This window comes from Neovison vison, chromosome 11 (genome assembly GCF_020171115.1).
Source record: "Neovison vison isolate M4711 chromosome 11, ASM_NN_V1, whole genome shotgun sequence".
NCBI lineage: Eukaryota > Metazoa > Chordata > Mammalia > Carnivora > Mustelidae > Neogale > Neogale vison.
In genome coordinates, this window is record NC_058101.1 from 170,972,161 (window position 1) to 170,983,119 (window position 10,959).

Below are 10,959 nucleotides of genomic sequence, written 5' to 3' on the forward strand. Positions count from 1 at the left end.
CCCCAGCACCAATCAAAGGGATACTTCTGTCCTGTGAGCCTTCATTTTTCATAGGGGAAAACAAACAAACAAACAAACAAAAACCCAAAAAACCCTGAGCAGTGAAACTAGAAATTCCCTCATGTTTCCTTCCTTTCTGGAGCTTACTGCCCTTAGGTTGCACAGTTGCCCAAATATTGGCCCCTCCATAAGAAGCTGTAAGTAGCACCTAGTGGATGAAAGATCCAGGATATAAGGAAGGGCTACTCTGGGCAGTTGCATGGCCTGGGAGGTCTGCCTCACCACTGGGCAAGGTCTGGGGTCTGGGGTCACCATACCTCAACACCTTTAAGAGAAGATTTCAACAAGAATGTTTATTTCAACATCTTTGCATGAGAAAATAAACACTGCCTTCAATAAACACTTTCAATTAAAAATTAAAATTTTAAAACATAATTTTAAATATAATTATACCAAGAAGAATCATGACACATGTTGAATTATTTTAGGAGCCACAGTCTTCCTGAGGTACAAATAAATAGTTTGTACAAATAGGTAAAATAATTTATTAGGAAACTTTAAACCTCTTACAATAAAGTTACCATTAAATATAAGAATAAAGTGACTATTTTGCTTAAAAATAAACAAAGGTCACTTTGAAAGAGAATGGCAGCTTCCCTGTGGACATCCTCTATACCCAGCCCAATCAGTACTTACCAAGAACAAGTTTGTAGATTTTGCTAACATGGTAAATGATGGAAATAAATGAGGAAGACAATATTTTCAAAACAATATAAAAAGAACTTTAAAACACATATCTTGATTCTCCTTATTCTTCCACACTAATTTGTAGCCTTTGGATAATATGTGGGAAAGAACATATGTACATTTAAATTTTAACTTAAATGTCTACTGAAATAAAATGCTATCTTATTAAAATTCCTATCCAAAATTAAAAAAATAAGTCATGGTGACAAATAATGTTGACAATCATGTAATGTAATCCTATCTTAAAACTCAAATGATGCTAAGAATGAATATTTCAAAACTAAATGGTTCACTTTGTTAAAAATATTCTTACTGAGTATTAAAAAAAATCACCCAATGGTATCATGTTTTTAAACTCATTCTACTCATCATGCTTGTATTTTATCCCACCAGTTCTCTCTAATGACTGAGCATTCTTTCTTGTCTGCTCTCTTCTCTCATTTCCTTTCGCCAGCACCAAAAACACAAAGACTCCAAAGTCCTGAGAGCAGACTGGAGTATCCCTTTGTCTTCTAGAAGCTGTGCTTTTTGACCCTACTGGTCCATTCCACCTGCCCAATAGGCAAGATTGCCCAAAAGGACAGTGCAGTCAGGAAGGGAGGCAAGGACAGATCTTGAGGGATTGCAGAGAGAAATAATCCCCTTAAGAAAACTGCAAGAATTCCTATCTCACATTGAGGTCTTTCATCCATTTTGAGTTTAATATTTTGTTCTAATAACACAACTCTGCGTGGGCTCCCAGATGGCTCCTCAGTGAGGACACATCACCAGGAAGACCACACCATGATTAGAATTTAGAATCTTTGGCACCCCCACCCCAACCCCTACATTCCACCAGAGAGGGGAGGGGGCTGAAAGCAGAGCACATCTATGTAAGGAAGCCTCCATAAAAATCCTCATAGCAGGGGTTTCAGGAAACTTCCAGGTAAGTAAACATATCCAGGTACCAGGAGGGAGATGAAATCCAGCTCCACAGGAATAGACATTCCTGTGCTTGGGGCCCTCCCAGACTGTGCCCTCTGTGTCTCTTCATCTGACTGTTCATCTGTATTCTTTATCATACCTTTCATAAATTGTAAATGAAAACAAATGTTTCCCAGAGTTCTGTGAGCCACTCAGTTGAACCGGAGGAGGAGTTGAAGGAACCTCTGATTTGTAGCCAAGTTGTAGAGAAGTTGTGGGTAACCTGGGCCCCTCCTACTTGTGACTGGCACCTGAATGTTATGGAACAGTCTCACGGGACTGAGCCCTTAACCTGTGGGATCAGATGCCATATCAAGGCAGACAGTGTCAAAGCTGAGTGAAACTACAGGACACCCAGCTGGTGTTGCAGAGTTGCCTGGTGAGGGAAAAATCCACAGCCTCAGCCACAGTGTTAGAAGTGAAGTGTTCTGTGTGAATATGGTAATATGAAAGCAGATGGGAGAACTGAAATGTTTCCTTGACATACACTCTCACACACAAAATATTATGTATGCCAGGTCTTTGCTGATGTGATATAGCACATATTCAAGTTCTAGTGAAATATCATAAAGAGTCAACTAAAAAAACAAACAAACAAACAAACATACAAATTATGGATGAGCTGGGAGAAAATAAGCAATGTTTCCTCTTTCCCATCAAGAGGAAGACCATTCCTCTATTATCCAAGATTTTGCTTTTACCTGAATAACCATACAGTACAATAGTACTTGAAGGAAAAAGCATGTTTGGTCCTCAGCGATCCTTTCCCCTGATATGGCCGGCAAGAGTGGAGTGATTCTTGTGGATATATCTTTGCTCCAGAGTGGGGAAAAAAAAGGAGTTCTTTCACCAACGTTCAAAGGGTTTTTAAAAAATGGCCTTCATTAAAATACATCTGCCCCTCATTTGGAACCTGCTCACACTACACTCCAGGCCAGCGAGCATCAAGGGGTTGGAAATATGGTACAAAGTCCCATGAAGCCACCTCTCCATCTAAACTAGTCTTCTCTCTGCCAAATTCTGCTTTGGTCAGCCTAAGGATCAAATACCTTTCTTTGGGCAATAAAGTGATGTGCATTAATCAATCAAAGGCCCTAACTGGCAAGGTCCTTAAAAACTCATGGGACACAGATGGTTGCCATGACTTTCCTAGGAAGCAGCTACTGTCTTTCCATGAGTGCAGCATGAAAATACACAGCTGGGTGAGCAGATGAATGTCCACTCGTGCAACAATCATGATGAGGACAATAAACAGTAGTTTTGGATGGCAGATTTAAATTTCATTCACAGCCAAGAAAACACTCCAGATACATGATGTGTCTCCACTTCCTGCTGTTTCCAACATCTGAGTCCTCCCTTCCATTCCTGTTTCCACCACTTCAGTAAATGTCTCCTGTCCTCATTGCATATAAAAAAGGCTCTGATTCTTTCTATTCTTATGTCTGTAAGACATTACTGTGAACAAGAGCAGGGGATAATTCCTCCTCCAAACCCATCTACGAAATAAAGGGTTCTATTCAGGATCATGACAAGCTGAGGAATCCCTCAAGAGAACTTCCAGAGTCATTTCAACCTGTAAGGCTGGCTAAAATGTTCTTCACCATCCGCCACACCAGGGCTAGGACTGATGAGTGTTTCCACCATGCAGGTCCCTCTGGATGACATGATCGATGGGGAACCAGGCATGAGGCAAGCAAAAATCAGCACCTGCTCTTCTGCAAAGTTTGTCTGAAGTGCTTGAAGCCACAGAAGAAACAGATTGACTCCTTCAGATCTTACCTAAAAACAAAATTAAAGGTGACAAAATTAAACACATGTTTATGCAGAGATGCACTGCAATGCACATTCAGTTCTGAGAAAGAAAAACTAGAAGTTAAAGGTACTGTTAAACTCCTGCACCAAGTTCTTAGTGACAAGGAAGCAGGCGTGCTGCAAGAAGCCCAAGGGTGAAGAGTTGGGGTCTGGAGCCACAGTGTCTGGTTCCAATGCAGGCTCTGATTTTTGCTTGTTGCTAGCTTAGCTGTGGCCAGTGGAGAACCACCAAACTTCTCCCTTTGCATCAGTCTCTACCTCTGAAAAATAAGGATGATAAAAGAATTTACCACAAAGTGCTGGCACAGGGATAAGTGACTTACAACAGTGCCTGTATCATCAACTGTCAGTTAATCACAAAAATAATGCAAAGACAATCGTCCTCCAAATTTATAGTGTGCTTTGAATAGGGTTTTTTCTATAATATGCATATATATCATGGAAAGTTCTTGAAAAATCTCAGAGCTAAGTAAGACCTTAAAGACCTGACTCAGTTATTTGACCTTGAAGCCCATTCATCAGGCATTTCTATACCAGCCCTCCTTTTTGCCTGTGCAGGTAGCTACCTCGAGGGCTGCCGCCAAAGCATCACTTCCACAAAGAACCATTCAGAAATTTCTGGAACTCATATCATTGCTGGACTTCTGGCATAAGTCCATTGTTCCTGGTGGATGCTTCCAGTAGTAGGAAATGGGACATGCTCAATGAGGGCAGGGGGTTGTGTCTGACTTGCCCACTGCCATATCTCCAGCACCTAGAAAGGTGCCTGAAACACATAGCTGGCATCCAGTAAATGTGTGTAATAAATGAGTGAACTAGACAAGAATAGATATGCACTGGTAGATGTGGCCTGTGGAGTACAGCTTCAAAAGCAGGAGAGCATTGAGACTCCTACATGGTAGGTTGCATGGCACTGAGTTAAAGAAAATGGGTCCTACAATCAGACCAAAGGCTAAACCTCAAAAGCTGTGCAATCTTAGACAAGTCACCTACAAGAACAAAGACCCCTGTCTTCTATTGATAACATCTGGGAAGAGAGAATCCATTTCAGAAGGAAAGGGGACACAGGACGGCTGTGTACGACACTTATATTGTGGTCAAGATGGCAGTATAAATTCACTTCATGGGGTCCCACACCATCATCCCCCACTACCATTTGAAATACATGGCAATGATAGATGAAATATATATATATATATATATGTATATATATATTTTTTTTTCAGTGTAACAGCATTCGTTGTTTTTGCACCACGCCCAGTGCTCCATGCAATCTGTGCCCTCTCTAATACCCACCACCTGGTTCCCCCAACCTCCCACCCCACCCCTTCAAAACCCTCAGATTATTTTTCAGAGTCCATAGTCTGTCATGGTTCACCTCCCCTTCCAGTTTCCCTCAATTCCCTTCTCTCCATCTCCCCTTGTCCGCCATGCTATTTGTAATGCTCCACAAATAAGTGAAACCATATGATAATTGACTCTCTCTGCTTGACTTATTTCACTCAGCATAATCTCTTCCTGGAAGAGATTATATATATATTTTAAAAGATTTATTTAATTACTTATTTATTTGACAGAGAGAGATCACAAGTAGGCAGAGAGAGAGAGAGAGAGAGAGAGGAAGAGGGCTCCCTGCTGATGCAGGACTCAATCCCAGGACCCTGAGATCATAACCTGAGCTGAAGAGACAGGCTTAACCCACCCACTTAGCCACCCAGGTGCCCCTAGATTAAACACATATATTTTTTAAAGATTTTATTTATTTATTTGGCAGACAGAGATCAGAAATAGGCAGAGAGGCAGGCAGAGACAGAGGAAGGGAAGCAGGCTCCCTGCTGAGCAGAGAGCCTGATGTGGGGCTCAATCCCAGGACCCTGAGATCATGACCCGAGCCGAACGCAGAGGCTTTAACCCACTGAGCCACCCAGGCACCCCTAGATTAAATATATTTTTAAGAGAAGAGAAAAGTTAGCAAGTGAACCTCGGTAAAAAACAAAACAAAACAAACAAAACCCAAAACTGACAAACATCTCCATGAAGCAGCAACCACAGAAATTCTCAGGGATGCACAGATGTGTAGCGACAGGAAAAGATGTCTGGAGGCTGACTTTAAGGAGGACAAGTTGCTCCCACTGGAGATAAAGGCAGACAGAAAGGCCTGCTCGCTTGCTGCCTGAAGTCACAACTTCAACTGGGCTGGTGGACTTGATTGCACACCACTTGCTTCACCAGAACACTGTGAGGTTTCCAGTAGCTCATTAATCTAAACACTACTGCCTCCTTTAACAAGGTTTCCCTTCCGGATTGCCCCTGACTTACAGGGATAGGCAGTAGGTGTCCCTACACATGCTTCATCCAAAATCTCTCCTCTCTCTGCTTTCTTCTGATCCACTTTTTATTTATGGACTAGCTTTACAGGATATCTCTTCTGTGATTAAACAGGTCTTAATAATTCTACCTTTTGTAAAGGAAGCCTTCCCCAATTATTTATATGTTGATAAATATCTACCTCTGAATCTCCATAAATCATCACTTTATATGGCACCAACATGTAGAAAATAAGAATGAAGTTACCCAATTTTCAGAATGAACCATACAAATTACAACCTACCATCTAAAGCCAGAGACAGAAAGAGATCATCTGCATAAACTAAAGCAATGCGGGTTCCTTATTCATTCATATTTATTGTGCAAAATGGAAGTTTTAGGAAGATTAGAATAATGCATACTTGTTCTATTATATAGGCAACTAATCCTCTGTAGATGGTAATGTATCCATAACTCCATCTCCAATCTAGAATTTCTGAACACGAGGAGAGGGTATTAAAATCTCTGTGGGAGGTAGAGCATTACAGTGTCTGGCTCTGGCCTTCCTGCTGCAGGATGAGACTTGCAATTAGTGATGGCAAATGGAATTCACAAAACATTTCTGGGCTTTAGAGGACATCGGAAAACTAACAAAGGACTTAGAAAACGGTAGGAAAGGAAGCAGGAAGAAGGGAGGTGGCAGAAACAAGTGAGCCAAAACCTGATCTGTAAGCAACAAGCTCAAGAGAAACAAATCAGGGTGCCAGAGAACAAATGCCATTTTCACTGCAGGATCTCTACAGGCCTGTGCCCTCCAGACCCCACTCCCACCACATGGTAAGTTGGGGGAACTGAACCTGAGCTTTCCTTAATAAACCAGGACCCTCAAATGGAACCAAAGTGATCCCAACCAAGAACACTCCCAGCCTCCTGGCAAAGGAAAGACAAACCCTCCAGGAAAAAACAAACAAACAAACAAACAAAACAACACAAAAAAACCAGAATTAAAAGAGATTACATCTATGTTCCAATAAATCTGGTCTCAAAATCCCATCACAGAACATGCAGAAATGTGGTCACTGTGAGAGACAGAAGACTGAGTGAAAATGAAGACTTTAGACACTGGAATGATCAGATACAGAATAGGAAATATTACATGTTAATTGTTTAAGAACACAAAAGAAGTTTAAAAATGAAGAAGGATCAAGAGCCTATCAAAAGCAACAGGCCAAGTGTGAACATGGAACTGAAGGAAGTTAAACAGGGACCAAAAATCACTGAGACATAAAACACAACAGAAAACACACCGAAATGGTGGGGCAGTAGATGAGCCCCAAATGAAGGACTTCACACACTGCACCAAGAAGTGAAGACATTCCCCAGAATGCAACACAAGGAGGCAGGAGAAGAGGATGAACGCCAGCTTGAGAGACATGAACAACAGATGGGAGGTTTAAATAAGAATCCTGGGAAGTACAGCAGAAGGACAGAGTCAACATTTCAGAAGACAACAGCTGAGCATATTACGGAAATGATAAATCCAGAAATACAGGAAATGCACAGATACCAAGCAAGACAAGAAATCTTCAATTAGACATTTTGTGGTAAAGCTATAGAACACCAAAAACTAAGAAAAAGATTTCAAGGAAAGCCAGAGAGAAAAGGCATTTAAAGGAATGAACAGGGTGGAAACAGGGTTTAAAGCTGCTACAGTGGTAAGGAGATGCTAGTAAAATGGTACCTGTAAAGGGTGACAGGAGTATTTTTACTGCCACTACTGCTAATACTGTGTCTAATGCACATAACAACTGAAGACTGTGAAGGTTAAGCTGGAGCAGAAAAAAATTAAACGAATTATGACCCTTAAAAGAAGGATCATGCCAATGAATTTCACAACTCTGTTGATCACTTTCAAGGCATCTCCTCTTTTTATCATAGCATTTGTATCATGTCCAGGATGAGATATTACAGCATACATGATAGAATATTTTAAAACAATAGTCCATTTTGCTCAAACTCCATGTTGAAAGCAAACGACTCTGTCAAACACTTTGAAGAAGGTAAAAGTAGTGGAACCATGAAAGAACCAAGATGACCTTCAACGGATGAATGGATAAGGAAGATGTGGTCCATATACACAATGGAGTATTATGCCTCCATCAGAAAGGATGAATACCCAACTTTTGTAGCAACATGGACGGGACTGGAAGAGATTATGCTGAGTGAAATAAGTCAAGCAGAGAGAGTCAATTATCATATGGTTTCACTTATTTGTGGAGCATAACAAATAGCATGGAGGACAAGGGGCATTAGAGAGGAGTAGGGAATTTGGGTAAATTGGAAGGGGAGGTGAACCATGAGAGACTATGGACTCTGAAAAACAATCTGAGGGGTTTGAAGTGGCGGGGGGTGGGAGGTTGGGGTACCAGGTGGTGGGTATTATAGAGGGTACGGCTTGCATGGAGCACTGGGTGTGGTGAAAAAATAATGAATACTGTTTTTCTGACAATAAATAAATTGGAAAAAAAAGAGAAAATTACATAATTCTGAATACAAAAAAAAAAAAAAAAAAAGAAAGCCCAGGGAGAAAAGCAGGTAGTAAAACCAAGTAGCAATACAGAGGAAGGGCAACCTCAGGAAGAAAATGAACACCGTTTTCTTCTGCTTTGTTCTCTTTTTTGTTTTCTTGTTGTTGGTATCTTTTTTTTTTTATTTTGGTCTTTCCCAGAAATCACTTCATATATATACATTTATCTGTTCAACTTCAGTGAAAGTTGGGAGGAAAAGGTGCCAGAACTTTTGAATGGTTGTCTCCAGCTGAGTGCTTATTTTCTTCCTTCAGTTTCTCTGGGGTTTCCCACTATTCTTCAATAAACATGTGTTGCTTTCTGGCAGGGTAAAGCCAAATGCATTTTTTAAAGTAGTAATGGCAGGTCATCCGTCCATCCAGATCAGGAGAGAGCCCATACCAGGGAAGGCAGAGAGGGTAGTAGACTCCCCTCTGTGAGTTCCTGGCCTCTTGGTCTTTCCTTAGCCCTTGCTCTCTGCTCTGTCTCTCCAGTCACACCCCAAACCCAGAGCAACAAAAGGACTGTTCAAAACTTAAACCCTGTGAGAAGGGCCACGCAGAGGCAAGGAGAGCCCTGTAAGACTCTGAGCCATGTGGTCTGTATCTGAGACTGCACATCTCCTTGAGCCACGTTCCATTCCCTCCATGGCTAATGTTGGCCTCGTGTTCTACAAAAGCAGTCAGGGCAGGCATACACTCCTCTCTGTGTGCTTTTCTGTATACCTGATCCCATCTCAACCCACAACACCCAGCACCATGCACCATCTGTCATCTCCCTTCAGTCAACCTGCAAATAGGTAAACACAGCCTGGAAAACCCACCCTCATCCAAGCTATGTCTGGAGTTATGATCGTCTGTCTTTACCATCAAACTTTCTAAAAGGCTATTCTTGTGTGTAGCCTCCATGGTCTCACACCCAGTCACTCTATCTCTCTGTCTGGCTTAGGACTCCACTACTCACCTCCCATTTTCTTTCAATACTCAGTGACAACCTCCTCGATCTACCCCCGCCCCCTAATCAAGCTGCTTTGCAACTTTCCACATCATCGAACATTGCTGACATTTCATTCCTTGAAATCTCTCTTCTCTAGACATCTGTGCAAAAATGCCTTCCTGGCATCAAAGCCACATCCCTCCCCTTCCATCCACTACTCATTTATTCTTCCTCTTTATCTGCCCAAGAAAAGAAGGAATTACCCTAAATCCTTAACTGTCACTCTCTCTACAAGGAATATATTTCTTGGCAACAGCATGATTGCATCTCTCTTCCCCCAAGCACCCATCCCTACATTTTGACTGTCCAACCAGAACTTACACCTGCGGGTCCCACAGACACCTCGACTCAGATTGCGCTGCACTCCTCCTCTTACCTCCTGGACCTGGCTCCCTTCCTGAGTTGCCATGACTGTTGTGGCAGTTGACACATCAGACTCAACATTCTGAAAGCACAGAGGCACCCCTAAGCCTACTGAAGCATTTTTTTTTTCCATAGCTGAGATATGGAAGCAGCCCAAGTGTCCAGCAACAGAAGACGAAGTGGTACATACACACAATGGTATGTTACTCAGCCATCAAAAAGGATGAGATCCTGATATTTACAACAGTATGGATGTACCTAGAGGGTATTGTGCTAAGCAAAATAAATCAGAGAGAGAAAAGCAAATACTGTATCTCCAGGGATGAATCCTTGAAAAATGCCCTACATATTCAAGTTTTAATGTAGGACCAAAATCAACAGTTTTAGCATATATCACCACGATATAAAATAAAATCTTTAAAAGAAAGGTAAATAATAGGACAACAGCAGCTAGGGTAAAAAGACTTAATTGTCTTGCTCATCATCACCAGCACCACACCAGTTACACGTCTGACCCCCAGGCCAGCATAGCAGGTGTGAGGACAGGTCCAGGCAGAGAAAGTGTTACTTGTCACATTTTTTGAAAAATGATAAACAGAAGGGATACCTGGGTGACTAGGCTGGTTGAGCGGCCAACTCTTGATCTCAGCTCGGGTCTTGATCTCACGGTGGTGAGTTTGAGTTCCACACTGGGCTCTGCACTGAGTGTGGAGCCTGCTTACAACTAAACTAAACTAAACTAAACTAACACCTCTGTCAAAAGTATGTGAATTCACAACTTACATGTAAGTCAAGTTCTGCTTGTTCTAAGACAGCATGAAAACCAAGATGTCATTATCAAGACAGGAAGCAAGATAAATTGTGTATTCCATGTGCCGTGAGATGACCCCAACTGCATCCAAGTCAGCCATGACCCTCCACACATCTGCAAGAGAGGGTATATTATCCCCATTAGCACAGAGGAAACCAAGGCTCAGAGAGGTTAAAAAAAAAAAGAGTCCAAGATCATATAGCATCATTTAGCAGCACAGCCAGAATGTATAGGAATTACCTCAAAACAGGGAACACTAGTGGAAGAATACCTTAGTGTGGAGTTATGAAAACCCAGGTAGAACGCTGCCTCAGAAAGGCAGATAATCAATAAAGGAAAAATAAAGAGGCACCTTGGTGGCTCAGTCGGTTAAGCATCTGCGTTGGGCTCAGG

The 10,959-nt window shown here is 41.8% G+C and overlaps 1 long non-coding RNA gene across 1 annotated transcript; it reads right to left on the minus strand.

Moving 5' to 3' along the window:
- Positions 1-338: 338 nt before the first annotated feature.
- LOC122889836 lies at positions 339-10,675 on the minus strand. Its single transcript, XR_006380983.1, has 2 exons — positions 10,539-10,675; positions 339-3,489 (listed from the first exon to the last, which is right to left on the minus strand). It is a non-coding gene; the product is annotated as an uncharacterized LOC122889836 (long non-coding RNA).
- Between the last annotated feature and the right edge of the window lie 284 nt (positions 10,676-10,959).